General features: G+C 34.2%; 1 non-coding gene across 1 annotated transcript; it reads right to left on the minus strand.

The window, feature by feature from the left end:
* Positions 1-3,583: 3,583 nt before the first annotated feature.
* Positions 3,584-3,690, minus strand: LOC139887382 (small nucleolar RNA R71). The gene has a single exon (XR_011773217.1). It is a non-coding gene; the product is annotated as a small nucleolar RNA R71 (small nucleolar RNA).
* Between the last annotated feature and the right edge of the window lie 7,145 nt (positions 3,691-10,835).

Consider the following 10,835-nt stretch of genomic DNA (forward strand, 5'->3'; position numbering starts at 1 on the left):
TTAACAAAAACAAGTAACAACTAGTTATGGGATTACACAAGTTGATCAAAGAGAAGAATATAATAACATACACAAGATGTCAGGAGGGATCTTGGATATATACTTCGAATATATACTCTGACATGGACACTACATCTCACCTAATATGCATGATTAAATAAATATACAGAAAACATGACATGCAATTTTATTAGTGTGCACAATGGAATAACTTTCAGTATTTTTATCCAACTAGTTGCTACTTTTAAAGAATGATAAGGGACCAGTGAAGATTATTTTAATCTAGTGATGGAGGATATATACATGATCTACGCAGAGGAGAAGGGGGAAGACACAACTCAAACTGTAATACTCCGTAGTAGTAATATTTAGTAGTTTATTATTTACTCCATAGTACAAAGGGTGAAGGTTTCTAATATTGTTATTATTCAAGTATTGTACGGGTGTTGAATTTGAAGTTTTCTACCGCGTTGAATTAATGGAAGCTAAGAACTTTTGTGTAAGTTTTATTTATCTTTTTACCATGTCTAGTAACTAATTTGTTATTATGCTTATTTAACCCAAGTAGTTATGATGTTTGACTAAAAATAGGAAATGAGTTAATTTAATTTGTACAACGGTTAATATTTAGATAAAGAACGACCTTAAGGGAGATTGGGGTTTTAACTATTAATGGGTATGGTAAAATAATTAAGTGACAGCTTGTTAAATTACCACTACTTATAATTTACTATATGCATAAATAATCACATACGTTATCCGGACACGGAAGACGGGTTATTTATATATATGGTAAATTATTCATTGAAACGGACACGTGAATGGATTAACGGTTAAAAGGCTAGTTAAAATTAAGGTGGGTTACATTCAGTGACAACTGGTGTAATTATTGACATACGTGACAACCGCGTCAAACCATCTAAATAGTAATTAGTTAGAATATTTAACTGTAGTCACAAGATAAAATGACGAGAACACTCGCATTTGATGCTTGTAATTATAGGACTGTGCTGGACAACTCCAGGTGGACATATTAAATATTCTACGAGTGCAAGGAAAATTAACCCAGGGTAAAAAAGTAAAAGTCAAACATCGTAACTACGAAAGTTAAATAAGCATAATACTCTTTTATTGTATTTTCAACTCGTTTAGTTAAAATAATATTTATTTACCGCAGTAATTTTTATTTACTTCATTGTTATAATCTAGTTTAAATTTATTATCTTGTTGTTTAAATTAAAAGGAAAAGCTAAAAAGACAAACCGGTCGTTAAACGGTAAATCCCCCAAAGTTACTAAAATTACTATATATTACTAAATCTAACTTAGTTACTTAATTTACCTAGATAACCTAGTAAAGCACCCAATAAAAGTGTCCATGGATCGACCTCCCGGACTTTACCCTAGCTATATTACTATACGATAGGTATACTTGCCTATTGTGTTTTAGTTTAATTTAGGTAATTTCCTGTAGTAAATAATATAAAACTGATAACCGTTTCATACATCACTAGAAAACACATCAAGTTTTTGGCGCCGCCGCCAGGGAACACTTTTTATGTCTTTACAGAGTACATCAGTAGTTAAGTTAGAATTTGTAATAAAAAAAACTAGTCGGCAATGGAACCAAAAATTAGTGTGTTCGTAAACTAGTTAGATAAAAAAACTCCTAACTTTTGTTATTTAAAAATTAGTGTAGGGTAATTTCGATAAAGCAAAAGATAACTTGATAAAGCTTGATAAAGCAAAAGATAAAATTAGTGTACTGTAACGGAAAAAAAAAAGTTAGAAAAAAAAAATAAGGTCACAAAATCGAAAAAAATAAAAATAAAAAAATGTATGTAAACTAGTTGTCTTAGGAATTTTTTTTATTAGTGTGTTTGTTGACAAAATTTATTGTCCTTTTTCACTTGTTTAGGAATTTTAAATTCTTTTATGAATTGAATTTTTATTAGTTTTATTTTATATTTAAATTATGTTTTTCTTATTAGACATATTTTTAACTTTATAAAAACTTTAAAAAAAAAAGTTACTGTGGTTGTTGACGTAAGACAAGAAGCAAATGACAAAGTGTATTTAATTATTTTTGATGTTGCTAGTGATCACATAAGAGAAAGAGTCAAGGAGCAATAATTCTAATTAGGTGATAGTTTTAAATTTTAATATGTTAAACTCATATTTTGTGATTGTGTATAAACATATTAGTGCTACTTTTATAAAAATATTTGTGTCTATTATTTTTTTCTTAAATAATAAATTGACAAGTAACTAGGCTATTCCTCACCACATTCTAACTAATAATAGTTCATAAATATATGTATATGTATATATATATATATATATATATATATATATATATATATATATATATATATATATATATATATATATATATATATATATATATATATTTTAAGATTTTGTCTATAAAATTAAAAAGTGTTTTTATTTTAAGTTTTATTACCTTTAGATTTTTAGACTATAGTCACAACTTTTAGTTTTAAGTTTTTAGACGCTAAGCTTTAGACGTAAAACTTTAATTTTAAATTGTTTTTCGACTTTTATTTTTTGAACTCTTATTTTTCTACGCGCTTTTTCTTTTTTTCATTTCGACGCACTAGTTTTTAGGACATCGAATTTTCTTTATTTTCTTTAAAATTCAACGAAAAATTATTTTAAGCGGTTAAATTGATAGACATCCAAATTTTCTGCTTCGTAGTGATAGTTGGATTTGTTAGTGGCGAGTTATGGGCTTCCGATTTAAAGGGTCCTGGCTACCTACTGCATCTATTGGCTATTCGAAGCGTGGGCAAAATCAGAAAAGTCTATTAATTTGATAACTTATATAATTTTTAATTTATAACTAATAGGATATTCAGTGAATGCACCGAGCAAGATGTTCACCACCTTTCATACGTTCACCACCTGTAACTCGATCAAGACATCTAGTCAATATTGTCGCCGTTGATTTTTTTTTAGAATCATCATCCAGTCAAACAAGTACTCCAATTCAAATTTCCGATAATCCATTTTCTGAACCCGACCTCACAATTGAGAACCCGGAGGACATTCAAAGACAATTCAGAGATCCTGAACCACTAATCATTCCTCCTGAACCACCAATCATTCAACCAGAGGTTGTCGAGGAAGGAACCATTAAATCAGAATCCTCTAGTGATTCAGATTCAACAATTTCAATCCTGAAAAATCAGGAACCTCTAAGTATGGAGGATCGAATGCGAGCCACACGCACTGGCTAAGGTCACGCCATTACTCAACCAGACATTAATGCGCCAGATTATAAAATCAAAGGACAAATCCTACACATGGTAACTAATCAATGACAATTTAGTGGTACGCCAAAAGAAGATCCAAACGAACATCTTCGAACATTTAATAGGATTTGTACTCTATTTAAAAGCAGAGAAATTGAGGATGAACAGATCTATCTCATGTTGTTTCCCTGGACTTTAAAGGGAGAAGCTAAAGATTGGTTAGAATCATTACCTGAAGGAGCGATTGACACATGGGATGTTTTAGTTGAGAAATTTCTTAAACAATTCTTTCCGGCATCTAAAGCCGTGAGACTTCAAGGAGAAATTGTTACGTTTGCTCAAAAGCTAAATGAAACATTATATGAGGCATGGACAAGATTTGGAAAGTTGTTGAGAGGATGTCCTCAGCACGGTTTAGACACTTATCAAATAGTGCAAATATTCTACCAAGGATGCGATGTTGCTACACGAAAAGACAATGACACAGCAGCTGGTGGTTCCATTATGAAGAAAACCGCAACTGAAGCTCACAAAATTATTGATAATACAGCATCCCACTCACATGAGTGGCACCAGGAAAAAGATATCTTTCGTTCATCTAAAGCGGCTAGAGCCGATTCTAGCCATGACTTTGATTCCATTTCTGCAAAGTTAGATGCTGTCGATAGACGAATGGAAAAAATGACTAAAGATATTCACGCGATACGAATCAGGTTGTGAGCAGTGTGGGGGGCCACATTTGACGAAAGATTGTTTTGGTGTTGAGCAAACGATGGAACAACTTGAGAATGTTTCCTACATCAACCAAAGGTCGGGAAATAATTATCAAAATAATTATCAACCGCCAAGGAATAATTTCAACCGACCTTACAACACCCCATACAATCCAAATGGGCCCAACAATAACTCGTATAACCAACAAGGTACTAGCAATCAGCAAAGACCTGGTTTTCTTAATACGCAACCACAAACCGACGAGAAAAAGCCAAGCCTGGAGGAAATGATGACAAAGCTCATGGAATCCCAAGCACAGTTTGTTGCATCTAAAAAACAAACTAATGAACAAAACTCGCAATCATTCAGACACCAACAAGCTTCTATCCAAAACTTGGAACTAGAATTAAGTAACTTAGCAAGGTTAATTGGTGAAAGAAAGCCAAGGAGTTTACCGAGCGACACGAATACCAACCCTCGAAACGAAACAGCCAAAGCGATTACCACCCGAAGTGGTTTGACGCTTACGCCACCTGTTATACCAGTCATTTCCGATTATCATGTTCCATCACCACAACCAGAACCAGAGAAGGCGACAGAACCAGTAATTGAGAAAGCTAATGAACAACAAGCTGAAATCTCAGAAGGTTCAGTACGACCTAAACCATACGTTAAACCATATCAACCACCGCTTCCTTACCTGAGCAAACAAAGAAAAGAAAGACTCGAAGCCGAACAGTCAAAGTTTCTTGACATGTTCAAACAAATAAACCTCAATCTTCCTTTCATCGATGTAATTTCAGGAATGCCAAGATATGTCAAGTTTTTGAAAGACCTGATCACAAACAGAAAGAAAATGAAAGAACTTTCAGCTGTCACAATGAGTGATGCATGTTCGGCAGTATTATTGAACAAGATACCCAAAAAACTCTTCGACCCCAGAAGTTTCACAATTCCATGTTTAATAGGTAGTCTTGATTCAATAAGAGCATTAGCAGACTTAGGTGCTAGTATTAACTTAATGCCTTATTCATTATACATTAAACTAGGCCTTGAAGAGTTAAAACCAACACGAATGAGCATACAACTAGCTGATCGATCAATCAAATATCCTAGAGGGATAATGGAGAATATGCTAGTTAAAGTTGGTACTTTAGTATTCCCAGCAGATTTTGTGATTCTCGATATGGAAGAAGATTCTCGAGTTCCTCTTATCTTAGGAAGACCATTCTTAAACACGGCTAGAGCAATAATATAAGTGTTTGGTAAGAAATTGACCCTAAGTATAGATGACGAGAGTGTGACCTTTTCTGTTGATAAGGCCATGCAACAACCTTAATCTGCAGATGATGCGTGCTATTATATGCAAACTATAGATGAACATCAAGAATTGTTACAAGAATTTCCAGAATTACAAGGAACGGGAGAATGTTCTTTAGGAGAAGGAACAGAACCAATTGATGAAGCTGAATTATTAGCTACACTCATGGCTAATGAATACGAACCAACATCATAAGAACTTCAAGTTCTGAAAGAGGAAGACGGATACATGTACAAATCGTCGATTGAAGAACCACCAGCATTAGAATTAAAGCCACTTCCAAACCATTTGGAATACGCATATTTGCATGGTGAATCTCAATTACCTATAATCATCTCATCCTCGCTTTTTGAAAATGAAAAATCTCGATTGATTTCCGTGTTAAAAGCTCACAAACCAGCTATTGCATGGAAGATCCAAGATATCAAGGGTATAAGTCCTTCATATTGTACACACAAAATTCTCATGGAAGATGATTTCAAACCTTGTGTGCAACGTCAACGAAGACTAAACCCTAACATGCAAGATGTGGTGAAGAAAGAGATAATTGAACTACTTGATGCAGGTTTAATTTATCCCATCTCTGATAGTCCATGGGTAAGCCTGGTGCAATGCGTACCTAAGAAAGGTGGCATTACCGTGATCACAAATGAAAAAGATGAGCTTATTCCTACTCGGACTGTAACTGGATGGCATGTTTGCATTGATTATAGAAAATTAAATGACGCCACCAGAAAAGATCATTTTCCCTTACCTTTCATCGATCAAATGTTGAAAAGGTTAGCAGGAAACAGTTACTATTGTTCCCTTGATGGTTTTTCAGGGTATTTTCAAATCCCAATCGCACCTGAAGACCAAGAGAAAACCACCTTCACATGCTCATATGGCACTTTTGCGTACAAGCACATGCCATTCGGACTTTGCAATGCCCCTGCAACCTTTCAAAGGTGCATGATGGCAATTTTCCATGATATGATAGAAGAATAGATGGAAGTTTTCATGGATGAATTTTCAGTCTTCGGTGACTCTTTTGACTCGTGTCTTTCAAATCTTGAACGAATGCTTATTAGATGCGAGAAATCAAATCTAGTGCTAAACTGGGAGAAATGCCATTTCATGGTTAAAGAAGGCATCGTTCTAGGTCATAAAATCTCAAGTGAATGAATTGAAGTGGATAAAGCAAAAGTTGATGTAATTGTTAAACTTCCACATCCTACCAATGTCAAAGGAGTTAGGAGTTTTCTAGGGCATGCCGATTTTTACCGACGATTCATTAAAGATTTTTCTAAAATTGCCACTCCAATGAACAAACTCCTTGAAAAAGATGCTCCATTCATCTTCTCAGATGAATGCATAAAACCTTTTAACGTTCTCAAAGAAAAGCTCACCAATGCGCCAATCATGATAGCTCCAAACTGGGCCCTTCCATTTGAACTCATGTGCGATGCAAGTGATTTTGCAATAGGAGCCGTTTTAGATCAAAGGATAGAAAAACGATTTAAACCCATTTACTATGCTAGTAAGACTTTACAAGGAGCACAAACGAACTACACAACTACTGAAAAGGAACTCCTTGCTATAGTCTTTTCTTTTGATAAATTCCGATCATATCTTGTTCTAGCAAAAACGGTTGTCTATACCGATCATTCTGCTCTTAAGTACTTATTTTCAAAACAAGATGCTAAACTACGTTTAATTCGTTGGATCTTGCTCCTGCAAGAATTTGGCATCGAAATCTGAGATAAAAAGGGAGCAGAAAATCTTACCGCCGATCATCTTTCACGCCTTGAGAACCTTGAGCTAGAAACTCTCGATGAATCCATGATACATGATGACTTTCCTGACGAACATCTCATGAAGATCGAGAGTGATGAAATACCATGGTTCGCACCAATTGCGAACTATTTGGTATGTGGATTTCTTGAAAAGGGACTGTCGTATCAAAAACGAAAGAAATTCTTCAGCGACATTAAATACCATTTTTAGGAGGATCCACATCTGTTTAAAAATTGTCTCGATGGATAAATACGCAGGTCCGTATTTGGGAATGAAGCTAGACAAATCTTACTCCATTGTCACACAGGACCTACAGGAGGGCATTACGGACCTCAACTCACGGGAAGAAAGGTCTACGAGGCTGGATTCTATTGGCCTTCTATTTTCAAGGATGCCCATCTTCTCTGTAAATCCTGTGATGCGTGTCAAAGGGTCGGGAGAATCAGTCAACGCGATGAGATGCCACAAAATGTCATTCAAGTCTGCGAAGTTTTCGACATTTGGGGCATTGACTTCATGGGCCCTTTTCCAAAATCTCATAATAATCTCTACATACTCGTTGCTATTGATTATGTGTCTAAATGGGCGGAAGCACAAGCTCTTCCAACAAATGATGCACGAGTTGAAGTCAACTTTTTGAAACGTCTTTTTGCACGGTTCGGAACACCGAAAGCTTTGATACGTGATCGGGGTACACATTTTTGCAACGCTCAACTTGAGAAAGTTCTTAAAAGATATGGGGTAACTCATAAGATATCGACAGCTTATCATCCACAAACAAGTGGACAAGTTGAGAACACTAACCGAGCATTAAAACATATTCTAGAGAAAACTGTAGGTGCAAATCCGAAGGAGTGGTCCATGAAATTAGAGGATGCTCTTTGGGCCTTTCGAACAGCCTATAAAACTCCAATTGGAACCACACCTTTTCGACTCGTTTACGGAAAAGCATGTCATCTCCCTGTTGAGATTGAGCATAAAGCATTTTGAGCTCTTAAGACATGCAATCTTGATTTGCATGAAGCAGGACGATTACGTTTAAGCCAGCTGAACGAATTAGATGAGTTAAGGCATGATGCATATGAAAACTCACTCATCTACAAAGAAAAAACAAAGAAATGGCACGATAAACGTTTAAACAAAAAAGTGTTTCATGAAGGAGACCGTGTCCTTCTATTCAATTCTAAATTTAAACTATTTCCTGAAAAGTTAAAATCTAGATGGTCAGGACCGTTCATCGTTACAAGAGTTTTACCTTATAGAACGGTCGAATTAGTGGACTCAAATGATAAACCATTCAAAGTAAATGGACACAGGCTGAAACACTATTTTGATGGACCACGAGAGATTGATAATGATCTTAATCATAAGTTCGACACCACAGCTAACTAAGTGTGGGGAGAGTCGAATGTTCCAAGAAAGAGAAAGATCTCATGTTTGAAATTCTATTCTTGTGTACTTTTTTAAGAATGGAATCCGATTGGTCTTTCCCTAGCAGACCCTAAAGAACTAGTCTTCTTCCTCCATTCTAAATTTTTACTTTTCTTTTGTGTGTTTTATTTTTGTTTCTATTTGTTTTCAGATGCATAAGTCGCGCACTTCGGTTGATCAAAACCATTCTCTTCTCATATACGCACTGATCTACACCTTACCAATTGATATGGTGTTGGAGATCAGGGAGAAAATGACTGCTATTAGAAAAGAGAAAAGGGCAGAACATAATAAAGTTAATTTCGCACAAGGTACATCTAAATCTACTGCAAAACGAGGGGCAAAACAACTCGAAAAATGTTACAAGTGCGGAAAGTGGTCCCACGAAGGGAAATGCCCCAAGAATCAAACTTATTCTAATTTCGAGTTTGTAACTTTATGCCGAGAAGGGCCAGTCAAGTGTTTCCAAGAAAAATTACTAAACCCGAGAGGGTACGCATATGAAGCTATGGAAAATCAACTTGACCGACTCGCTTTCGAAGCAATTCGCTCAGGTCATTTTCAAGATGATAATTCTGTGAGATTCTGAAATTCTCACAAGTGTGCGAGTGTGCAGGTGTGCAAGTTTGATGTGTGATTTATTTTAGTATGCTATTGTGTGATAAACAAGTATGTCTGTTTGAAAAGACAAATGTATTTGCAATTTAAGTTTGTTTGTTTGTTTAAATGCATTTAATCTTTGGCATTCAAGCGATAAATCTTCTAATTTAAGTGTTTAAATTGGTAATCGGTAAAATTAGGTACCTAAAACTAAAATTACTGTTATCAAACAAAAGTTTTAATTTTGTATTAGGGAATATCGTTTATTGAGAAGATATAAATATCTTAAGTCAAATACTTAATATAACGATTTCAAAATATTCATGAGTGAAATTAAGTTCCTGCTGAAATCACGCTAGAACGGAAAATTTTATTATTATTATTAAAGATAATTTGACTTAAGTGGGATAAAAATTTACTTTTAATTAATAACTTTAAAATGGCGATTGCTATAAATTGGTCGCGAGTTAAGATTAAGTGTTTACACTGAAATTACTTTACCCAAGGGTGGGGCGAGAATTTTTTTTATCGTTATTTTATCCTTATTAATTTAAAGTATACCAAAAATAAATTTAATTCTTTTGTGTAATTTTATTTTCTATGTATCGACTTGAATTGATAAGTATAACAATTTGTCGCGGGTAAGAATAGGTGATAAAACCGAAATTACCCTACCCAAGGACGGGGGCGCAAATTTTATTATTATTGCAAGTTATTAATTTTAAGTATTGAAAAATAATAATAATAATAATAATAATAATAATAATAATAATAATAATAATAATAATAATAATAATAATAATAATAAAATGTGTGTCTTGTGTGCATGTTTGTTTGTTTTGTTTGTTGTGTGAAAATAGGTAAAACAAGGCATGTTCATAGACTGACAGTAAGTTCAGCAAAAGTAACTAATTTTTGACGAAACATGTGAACAAGAGAAGATATTGGTAATAAAGAACAATTCAACTCCAAATAGCGCAAGTTAGGGCTTTCTAGCTCTAAGAGGTTTTAACACCCTTTCTATACTTTTTGCCCTCGTGAATTCTAATTTTTGTCTGATTTCATTGCAAATAAGGGCATTGCATGATCTCAAGTGTGGAGAGGGGTTATAATTCTCTCAGTTTATACACTTGGCTTATTCTTTAAATTTTGTGAAAAATTTAAAAAAATTTCTAGCTAAATAAATTCAAATCATGTTTATATATATTTATGAACGGTAAAATTAAGTAAAATTTACTGAAACTATCGTCACCTAAAATGGACATAAATTGAGAAACAACACAAATGTTGAATTTATTTAATAGAGGAGAATAAAAAGGCAAAGAAAAAGCCAAGTGTGGGGAGATTTACCAATCTATTTGTTTAAAACTGCATATCACATGTTTGTGCGAAGTTTTGCAGGTACTTTTATTGTAATCCATAAAGAACAGTGATTGAAACTGAGACATGGGCCAATTGGAGAATTAAAAAGGGCGATTTTCACTATAAGGGATAGTGTTGCGCCCGACTGACCCTTCATATAAAAATGTTTTTAAAAGATAAAAATATGTTCATAAAATCTTATGATCCTAAAGAAAAATATTATCTTTTAATACAAGAGGTCTTCAGGATGAATCAATTCCATCCTTAGAGGAAGTAAAGTCTTCCAAAAAAGAAACGCGCTTCTTGATTTAGGTCAAGAAGTTGTCGTCCAGACCGGCTGTAGAGTCTACGAAAAAC

The sequence above is a fragment of the Rutidosis leptorrhynchoides genome, chromosome 1 (assembly GCF_046630445.1).
Source record: "Rutidosis leptorrhynchoides isolate AG116_Rl617_1_P2 chromosome 1, CSIRO_AGI_Rlap_v1, whole genome shotgun sequence".
Classification (NCBI taxonomy): Eukaryota; Viridiplantae; Streptophyta; class Magnoliopsida; order Asterales; family Asteraceae; genus Rutidosis; species Rutidosis leptorrhynchoides.